This window comes from Nicotiana tabacum, chromosome 1 (assembly GCF_000715075.1).
Source record: "Nicotiana tabacum cultivar K326 chromosome 1, ASM71507v2, whole genome shotgun sequence".
NCBI classification, from domain to species: domain Eukaryota; kingdom Viridiplantae; phylum Streptophyta; class Magnoliopsida; order Solanales; family Solanaceae; genus Nicotiana; species Nicotiana tabacum.
In genome coordinates this window covers 101,571,659-101,582,465 of record NC_134080.1, presented here as the reverse complement: position 1 = coordinate 101,582,465, position 10,807 = coordinate 101,571,659, and positions in this window count along the sequence as shown.

Here is a 10,807-nt window from a genome sequence, read left to right as displayed (position 1 = left end):
GAAGCAAAGACATGTTAGAAATGGTTAAACTGCCTAGGAACATTGCATCCCCCAACGTGAAATTGCAATATGTGTTAAACTCTAACGCTAATAAGTTTGTTGTCCTTCCAGAGAAAGAAATGGATAAGATGAGACAGGAGATGAAAGAAATGCAGCTGGCCTTAGCTAGGGTACAAAAAGTGCCTAACCCTCCCGTTACTCCCACTCTCCCATCAGGACACACGCCGGAATACCCTCCCCTCGGCCCTTCGACAAGCTTCCCCAGTCACCAATACTATCAGGGAAGAAATGCCTATGATCCCCAAGCTTCACAACTCAATCAGAACCCTCCTCCACCAAATGTTCCTGTTTTCGTGGCATCCCCACCAGCCACGTTGCAAAGATCATCCAGCGAGCCATTGTTTCAGGCTCACAATAACCAATATTACCCCCGGAACCAACCTTCAAAGAACCCGAGCCTCATACTTATAATACTCACTTCGAGATCCCGGTAGAGACTGAAAAGCCGGCTAAGAGCGCAGAGGAAGACGAAGTGCTTCGAAAGTTTAAAAGCCTGGAGCAGTCCTTCAGGAATATCCATGGGTTAGGCAACCAAGTCAGTGTGGCCTACAAAGATCTGTGCCCATTCCCCGACATTCAATTGCCTGCAGGATTCAAGATGCCAAAGTTTGATCTATACGAGGGGCACGGTGATCCAATGGCACATCTGCGAGGTTTTTGCAGTAAGATGAGAGGGGCCGGGGAAAAAGACGAGCTGTTGATAGCTCATTTTTGTCAAAGTCTAAGCGGTTCTGCATTGGAATGGTAGAAAAGACAGGATCCTAGCAGGTGGTACACCTGCGATGATCTGGCACAAGCCTTTGCAGGCCAATTCTAGTACAACCTTGAGATCGTCCCTGACCGTCTCACATTGCTGAAACTTGAGAAGAAGCCCGGGGAAAGCTTCCGAGAATTTGGGTTCCGCTGGAGAGAGCAGGCGGCAAGAGTTGATCCTCCGATGAGAGAGGGGGAAATGGTGGACTACTTTCTGCAGACTCTGGAGCCAACTTACTTCGGTCACCTGGTGACGTCAGTTGGCAAATATTTCAACGAAGTAGTAAAAATGGGTGGTATGATTGAAGAAGGACTTAAGTCCAACAAAATCCTGAGCTATTCGGCGATTAAAGCAACCACTCAGGCCATCCAGAGCGGCACGGGAGGGGCGCTCGGAAAGAAGAAAAGGGAAGATGTCGCAACAGTCGAGGCAGGTACTTGGTCCAGATCCAAAGGCCCCCCCCTCACTACCAACCTAGACCCCATCACTCAAATTACCCACACATTCCATACAACCTTCCACAGCCATACTACCCACCACAAGAGCCACATTTCTCTGTCCATCACGCCCAAACTTACACCCAGCCTCCGGCTCTCCCGCAATGGCATGCGCTGGCTCCCCAGAATACATATCCACCTCCAAAAAATATATATCCACCTCCACAAAACACATATCCACCTCTACAAAACACATATCCACCTCCACAAAACACATATCCACCACCAAGGTCCTACAACAATCCTTCAGGACCAGGTTTCCGTGGGAATCAGACTTTCAGGAATGAAAGGGTGCAGAGGCAGAGAACATTCACTCCGTTGGGAGAAACCTATACTACTCTGTTCTACAAATTGAGGCAGTTAGGCCTATTGAGTCCTGTGGATCCCAAATTGCCAAATCCCCTTCCCAAAAATCTGGACCACTCGGTAAGATGTGAATATTGTTCGGGAGCTCCCGGGTATGATACTGAGAAGTGTTGGAAGTTGAAGACTGCCGTACAAGATCTTATTGACACAAATAGGATCGAGGTCTAGGAGCCAGAGGCACCTAACATCAATCAGAACCCGTTGCCGGCACACGATGAAGCACACATGATCAAACTAGTGCACGAAGGAGGGAAGCTCAAGAAGCCCTCACAAACGGTAATGGTGATCCGTGCCAGTCCGAAAGAAAAGTTGATCAGTGGAAAAGCGGTAGTACAGTCGGAAAGGGTAGAAGGCAAGCCAGTGGTGGTGATGGGGAAGAGTTCGTCTGATGTTGCCAAGAATCCAGAGCCGGTCAAAGTAACGGTGCAAAGGAAATCAAGCAAGCCAGTAGCCATGAAGGGGGCATTCATAAGACCAGTTGTTATCAGGCCAGTAATGCAGTTGCCGATAATCAGCGAGAAAGCTGTGCCATGGAGCTACAGTCAAGTAATGGTAATGCATAAGGGGAAGGAAGTTATGGAGGAAATATGTGAGGCACAGGGGTTAACTCGTTCGGGAAGGTGTTTTGCTCCCGCAGAGTTAAGAAGGGCCAATCCAGTAGCGACAAAGAATCCAGTTACCGAGGAAGAGGCGGAAGAATTTTTAAAGAAAATGAAGGCGCAAGATTACTCCATTGTGGAGCAGTTGAGAAAGACCCCGGCACAGATCTCATTGTTATCGTTGTTGATCTATTCAGACGAGCACCGCCGGATATTGATAAAAATTCTGAACGAAGCCCATGTTCCGGATAAGATGTCTCTGAACCATCTGGAGAAAATAGCAAACAAGATTTTCGAGGTCAACATGGTAACTTTTTCAGACGACGAGTTGCCCGTGGAGGGTACAGAACATAATAGAGCCCTTTATTTGATCGTAAAGTGCGAAGACTCGGTAGTCACACGAGTACTGATTGATAATGGGTCCAGTGCCAATATCTGTCCTTTGACTACATTGAACAAACTGAAGGTCGATGATGACAGGATTCACAAGAACAACATCTATGTTCGAGGGTTTGATGGTGGTGGTACAGACACAGTGGGTGACATCATACTTGAATTAACAATTGGTCCAGTCGAGTTGGAGTTTCAAGTTTTAGATGTGGCAGTGTCATATAATCTTCTGTTGGGGCGACCCTAGATCCACACCGCCAAAGCAGTGCCTTCTACATTACATCAGATGGTCAAATTCAAGTGGGATAGGCAAGAGATCGTAGTACATGGGGAAGACAATGCAAGCGTCGTAAGTGATGACATCGTACCCTTCATAGAGACTGATGATGATAAGGGACCGTGGGTTTACCAGGTTTTCGATACGGTTTTAGTGGACAAAGTTCCCGAAGGTGAAAGCATCTCACTTCCCAAAATAGCAGCTGCAACTGTCATGGTAGCCTCGGAGATATTGAAGAACGGGTTTGTGCCAGGCAAAGATTTAGGGGCTGATCTTCAGGGTATTGTTCAGCCGGTTTCTTTGCCCAAAAATCTGGATACCTTTGGGTTGGGGTTCAAGCCTACAGCGGCAGATGTGAGACGGGCCCGCAAGTTGAAGAAAAGAGTCTGGGTCCTTCCCAAGCTAATCCCGCGCCTATCCAGATCATTTATCAGAGCAGGTATCAGAAAGTTGTCGGTCCCGAAAGTTCTCGGACCACTGATTGGGCCAGATGGAGATTTGAATGAAGGCTTTGAAAGGCTGTTTGCCGATGTCAACATGATAGAAGCTGGAGAAGGGTTCAGTAGGTTAGATGTACATTTTGTGGGGCCCAGGGCAAATATCAACAATTGGATGGCTACTCCCCTTCCTACCCGGAGGGAGTCTTGGTAGTTGGCTCTGATTTTCCTTCCTGTTTTTTGGATTATTCCAGGGTTGTAGTCCGGATTTCTTTTATTTTTGTTGTGTTCATCAAGTGTGAAACCTTGTTATCCCATAATTCAATAAAATAAAAAAGTTTCTTCTTCACTCCTTATTTTATTTTAATTTTGTTTTCTTCTTTTCTTTTTCTGTACAGTTCTCTTTATACTGGTCTTAATGACATGGCGTGCATAAGGAATCCTCAGCCCAGTCTTAAAAATGAATCTGATTCCGAAATGATAGTTCAAGAAGTAGATTGTGATTACGAATCAGAATATGATGATGAGGATGAAGCCTTAGAAGAAATTAGTAAGGAGTTAATTCACTTCGAAGAAAAACCCAAACCCAATTTGAATGACACAGAAGCCGTCAATTTAGGAGACACAGACAATGTCCGAGAGACTAAGATAAGTGTCCACCTCGAGACAAAAATCCGGGAGGAGTTAATCAAAGCACTCATCGAGTACAAAGACGTTTTTGCATGATCATACGACGACATGCCGGGTTTGAGCACTGATTTAGTGGTAATTGCCCACTGATCCAGCGTTCCCACCCGTCAAGCAAAAGTTGAGGAAATTCAAAACTGATATGAGTATGAAGATCAAAGAAGAAGTTATCAAACAGTTGGATGCAAAGGTTATTCGGGTCACCCGATATCCTGTTTGGTTGGCTAATGTCGTGCCCGTACCGAAGAAGGATGGCAAGATCAGAGTATGCGTCGATTACCACCATCTCAACAAAGCAAGTCCGAAGGATAACTTCCCACTACCCAATATCCACATTTTGATCGATAATTGTGCCAAGCACGAGATTGGATCTTTTGTGGATTGCTATGCCGGGTATCATTAGATTCTAATGGATGAAGAAGATGCAGAAAAGACGGCCTTCATCACGCCGTGGGGAACTTATTGTTACCGAGTAGTGCCATTTAGGTTGAAGAATGCTGGGGCAACTTATATGAGGGCAATGACTACTATGTTTCATGATATGATACACAAGGAGATTGAGGTATACGTAGACAATGTGATCATAAAATCAAAGCATCAGGCCGACGACGTCGAGGATTTGAGGAAATTCTTCCAGAGGCTTCGCAGGTACAATCTCAAGCTTAACCCCGCCAAGTGTGCATTTGGTGTTCCATCCGGAAAACTGTTGGGATTCATAGTCAGCCGGTGAGGCATCGAGTTGGACCCATCAAAGATCAAAACCATACAAGATTTTCCCCTATTAGGAACAAGACTGAAGTGATAAGTCTGTTAGGAAGGCTGAACTACATCAGCAGGTTTATTGCTCAGCTCATGACAACTTGTGAGCCTATTTTCAAGTTGTTGAGGAAGGACGCTGCGATCAAGTGGACTGATGAGTGTCAAGAAGCATTTGACAAGATAAAAGGTTACTTGACAAACCCACCTGTGCTGGTTCCGCCAGAACCAAGGAGACCCTTGATTCTTTACTTGACAGTCTTGGAAAACTCATTTGGTTGTGTACTGGGGCAGCATGACGTCATCGGAAGGAAGGAACAAGCCATCTATTATATCAGCAAGAAGTTTACAGGCTATGAGGTTAAGTACACTCAGCTCGAGAAGACATATTGCGCCCTAACTGGGTGGCCCAGAAATTGAAGCATTATCTGTCGTCATATACTACTTATCTCATTTCACGCTTGGATCCACTGAAGTATATTTTCCAGAAGCCTATGCCCACAGGGAGATTGGCGAAATGACAGATATTACTAGCAGAATTCGACATCGTCTATGTGACGAGGACGGTCATGAAGGCCCAAGCATTGGCTGATCACTTGGCTGAGAATCCTGTTGATGAAGAATACGAGCCCTTGAGGACGTATTTTCTTGATGAAGAAGTGATGCATATAGATGAGTTGGAAATGACCAAGGAACCAGGATGGAAGCTTTTTTTCGATGGAACCGCAAATACGAATGGAGTTGGAATATGAGCGGTACTTATTTCTAAAATAGGACATCATTATCCTGTTACGGCTCAGCTGCGTTTCTATTGTACCAACAACATGGCTGAGTATGAGGCATGCATTTTGGGTCTACGGATAGCTGCAGACATGGATGTCCAGGACGTCTTGGTCTTGGGAGACTCGGACCTCCTGGTGCATCAGATTCAGGGTGAATGGGAAACAAGGGATTTGAAGCTCATACCATATCGACAATGTTTGCACGATCTGAGCAAGCGATTTCGCTCAGCGGAGTTCAGACACATCCCAAGAGTTCATAATGAGATTGTCGATGCTTTGACCACCTTAGCATCAATGTTGCACCACCCAGACAAAATTCATGTTGATCCGTTGCATATTTAGGTTCGTGATCAGCATGCTTATTGCAACATGTTAGAGGAAGAACTGGATGGCGAACCATGGTTCTATGATGTCAAGGAATACCTCAGGATGGGGATATACCCGGAGCAGGCCATCGGAGATCAAAAGAGAGCCATTCGGCGACTGGCAAATGGATTTTTCCTCAGTGGAGGAGTGTTGTACAAAAGAACACCAGATTTGGGATTGCTGAGATGTGTAGATGCTAGTCAAGCCATAACAGTTATGACAGAGGTACATGCTGGAGTTTGTGGGCCACATATGAGCGGATATGTATTGGCGAAGAAGATTCTTCGAGCAGGGTACTATTGGCTCACTATGGAGCGTGATTGTATCAGTTTCGTGCGAAAATGCCATCAGTGTCAGATACACGGAGATCTGATTCATTCTCCGCCGACAGAATTACATACGATGTCAGCACCATGGCCATTTGTTGCCTGGGGAATGGATGTCATTGGGCCTATTGAGCCGGTAGCTACCAACGGTCATAGGTTCATTCTGGTGACCATCGATTATTTCACTAAGTGGGTTGAAGCTAAAACTTTCAAATCAGTAACCAAGAAGGCAGTGGTAGATTTTGTTCATTCCCATATCATCTGTAGATTTGGGATCCCAAAAGTGATCATCACGGACAATGGTGCTAATCTTAACAACAGTTTGATAAAAGAAGTATGTCAACAGTTCAAGATTACACGCCGTAATTCCACACCATATCGTCCCAAGGCGAATGGAGCGGTCGAGGCGGCCAATAAGAACATAAAGAAGATACTGAGGAAGATGGTAGGAGGGTCCAGACAATGTCATGAGAAGTTACCATTGGCATTGTTGGGTTATCGCACTACTGTTCGTACTTCAGTAGGTACAACTCCTTATTTGTTGGTATACGGAACTGAAGCAGTGATACCGGCAGAAGTTGAAATTCCATCCCTTCGGATTGTCGCTGAGGCTGAGATTGATGATGACGAGTGGGTCAAAACCCGTTTGGAGCAGTTGAACTTGATTGATGAAAAAAGATTGGCAGTTGTGTGTCATGGCCAGTTATATCAAAAGAGAATGGCAAGAGCATACAACAAAAAGGTGTGTCCCCGGAAGTTTGACGTGGGCCAGCAAGTGCTGAAACGTATCCTCCCACATCAGGCTGAGGCAAAGGGCAAGTTCGCCCCAAATTGGCAAGGGCCATTCACTGTAACCACAGTGTTGTCCAATGGCGCTTTATGTTTAACAGATATCGAAGGGAAATGCGTCGACATGGCTATCAATTCTGACGCAGTTAAGAGATATTATGTATGATTTCTTCTAATGGTAATTGTCGTTTGTTTGCATTTGGCATGGTATCGGAGAATGAAATGACGGAGGCAATTTGTTCTTCCATCCAAACACTTCAACCTTTGCTTTCCCTTTTGAGCCTTATTTATTCTTTCATACCCCTCTTTTGGAATCAATAATGAAAATGAAAGAAAAAGAGAAGAGAAAAATGATGATAATAAAAACAAAAGAAAAATCACAAGAAAAACAAAGGAATTGGGAACTACGTTTGACCTGATTCCTCAAAAAAGGATACGTAGGCGCCTCACGGCTCGGTTATAGTGTAACAAAAATAAAAATCCTCAAGCAAGAAACTGGAGCAGAAGTTGTGTTTGTAATTTTGGGAAGGAAGTTTGATTCCAAGAGTTGTACTATTTTACCCATCAAAATTATTTTGAACCTTTTGATACCCTTTTTCTTTTAGCCATACACAAAAACCCATATTGATGTCCAAAAAGACCTCCCGGTCAGTATCCGAGAAGTGCCAAGTCATGCAAATGGAAGTCGGGAATAACACTCTGATCCCCAGCAGAGAAGAGGATCATAAGCTGGAAATGAATTGATAGCCGAAAGAATCCCCAGCAGAGAGAGTCATATCGGTAACACTCCAATCCCCAGCTGGAAGAAATAAAATAAAATGAGAGAGTCTTATCGGTGAAAACCTCCACAGGCACCATAAGGTGACGTAAGTTAAGAGAAATAAAACGAGAGAGTCTTATCGGTGAAAACCTTCACAGGCACCATAACGTGATGGGAGTTGAGGGAAATGAGAGAGTCTTATTAGTGAAAACCTCTTGAAGGGCACTATGAGGCAACAAGGGGTCAAAAGAGGCAAACAAGATAAGATTGACGGAAAGGATCCGTCGAGGCATCAAGCAGTGCAAAGATGTTGAGTCGACAAAAGAATTGGGCGCTTGCATATTCCCAACAAAGTAAGGCCATCAGAAAGATTGATTGATATAAATAGACTGGGTTGGTTAATCCAAAATGCACGACGTGATCATTGGGATCGGTTGTACCATTCAGAAAACTATTCTTCTCTTATTTTCTTGAATTCATCATTTTTTTATTTTTTATTTTTTAAAGACTTTATCTCCCCAGCAGTTTGTTTTTGAAAAGGATTTTCAGAGCTTACTACTAGTTGCCAAGATGGTGCAAAAACACAATGTGGATAGGACGGGCCAAAGATAATGCAATGGAACGAGAAAGACGTTCGTTGCAAAACCAAATGATGGATTGATCTAGGATTTCGGGGAGAGTATGGAGAAAAGTGGGAAGCAACAATTGGTGAATAAAGAATCGTCAAGAAACAAGAGCATCCCTGGCAGATTATCGACCAAGTTCCAAGAGGGTCGGACAACACGGAGCAGGGAAAGAAGAGGGTGAAAACCATCCCCAGCAGGAATATGATCGCCAGCAGGAATATCATCCCTAACAAATAATCTCATCCCCAGCAAGCTTTGGTAATGTAATGGAACACAAAGCTGGGAAAGAAGAAAGAGAAAACCATCCCCAGCAGGAGTGGCACGACCATTAGCCACGTTTTAAACTAACAAAATTTTTTCTTTGATTTGAAGCAGGGACGGGAAATGTTATAGATGATGAAAAGACATCATGATACAAGAAAGATTGTCAAACTGGGGCAGAAAATTTTCTTCCATTTTGGAAATTTTCTGGAAGTCCGGTACCCACTTGGGGAAGAAGCAAGATAACACAAGTTTGGGGAAAAATGGTATCCCCAGCAGTTTTCGAAAGAAGGCCAAACAAGTTTTAAAGGAAGCAATTTCGGAAGGAAGATAACACAAGTCTTAAGGGAAGTAGTTCCAGTGGAAGGAAGGCACCAGCTTTAAGGGAAGTAGTCTTTAAAGAAGGAAAATAACATATTTGTGAATAAAATACCGGTGTTATCCCCAGCAGTTTTCAGAGGAATGAAACACCAGTTTTGAGGGAAGCAGTTATGAAAGAAAATAATTTCAAGTTAGAAGGAAAATGGTCCAGGAGGCAGGAAGGAGCAACAGCAATAAAACACATATTTTTAAGAAGTTATTGAAGTCAGGAGCCCGCCTGGAGAATGGAGGTGTTATGTTTTTAAGAAATTGTTTGGAAGTGTTATATCTTTAAATTGTAGTTGAAGTCAGGAGCCCGCCTGGAGAATGGAGGTGTTGTATCTTTAAGTTGTAGTTGAATTCAGGAGCCCGCCTGGAGAATAGAGGTGTTATATTTTTAAGAAGTTGTTGAAGCCAAGAGCCCGCCTGGAGAATGGAGGTGTTATGTTTTTAAGAAATTGTTGAGGTCAGGAACCCGCCTGGAGAATGGAGGTGTTATATTTTTGAGTTGTAGTCGAAGTCAGGAGCCCGCCTGAAAAATGGAGGTGTTATATTTTTTGAGTTGTAGTCGAAGTCAGGAGCCCGCCTGGAGAATAGAGGTGTTATATTTTTAGGAAGTTGTTGAAGTCAGGAGCCCGCCTGGAGAATGGAGGTGTTATGTTTTTAAGAAATTGTTGAGGTCAGGAACCCGCCTGGAGAATGGAGGTGTTATATTTTTGAGTTGTAGTCGAAGTCAGGAGCCCGCCTGAAAAATGGAGGTGTTATATTTTTTGAGTTGTAGTCGAAGTCAGGAGCCCGCCTGGAGAATAGAGGTGTTATATTTTTAGGAAGTTGTTGAAGTCAGGAGCCCGCTTGGAGAATGGAGGTGTTATATTTTTGAGTTGTAGTCGAAGTCAGGAGCCCGCCTGAAAAATGGAGGTGTTATATTTTTTAAGTTGTAGTCGAAGTCAGGAGCCCGCCTGGAGAATAGAGGTGTTATATTTTTAAGAAGTTGTTGAAGTCAGGAGCCCTCCTGGAGAATGGAGGTGTTATGTTTTTAAGAAATTGTTGAGGTCAGGAGCCCGCCTGGAGAATGGAGGTGCTATGTTTTTAAGAAATAGTCGAAGTTAGGAGCCGGCCTGAAAAATGGAGGTGTTATATTTTAAGTTGTAGTCGAAGACAGGGGCCCGCCTGGAGAATGGAGGTGTTATGTTTTTAAGAAATAGTCGAAGTCAGGAGCCCACCTGGAAAATGGAGGTATTATCTCTAAATTGTTTATTGAAGTCAAGAGCCCGCCTGGAGAATGGAGGTATTATCTTTTAAGTCGTAGTAGAAGTCAGGAGCCCGCCTGGAGAATGAAGGTGTTATGTTTTTAAGAAATTGTTGAGGTCAGGAGCCCGCCCGGAGAATGAAAGTGTTATATTCTGGAGAAATGGTTGCTGTTGAAGTCAGGAGCCCGCCTGGAGAATGGAGGCCGTATTATCTTTTAAAGTCAAGTTGGAGTCAGGAGCCCGCCTGTGGAACAGAGGAGTACATTTCAAAACAAAGTCAGGAGCCCACCTGTAGAATAGAGGAATAAATTTCAAGTTTGAAGTCAGGAGCCCGCCTGTAGAAAAGAGGACTACACTCAATTTCAAGTCAAGAGTCAGTACAGCGGAGGGTTACAACAAAATATCCCCAGCATAAATTCCGCTGCAGAAATCAGAAGGAAGGCCCAAGAGCAAGTTTGAAGATA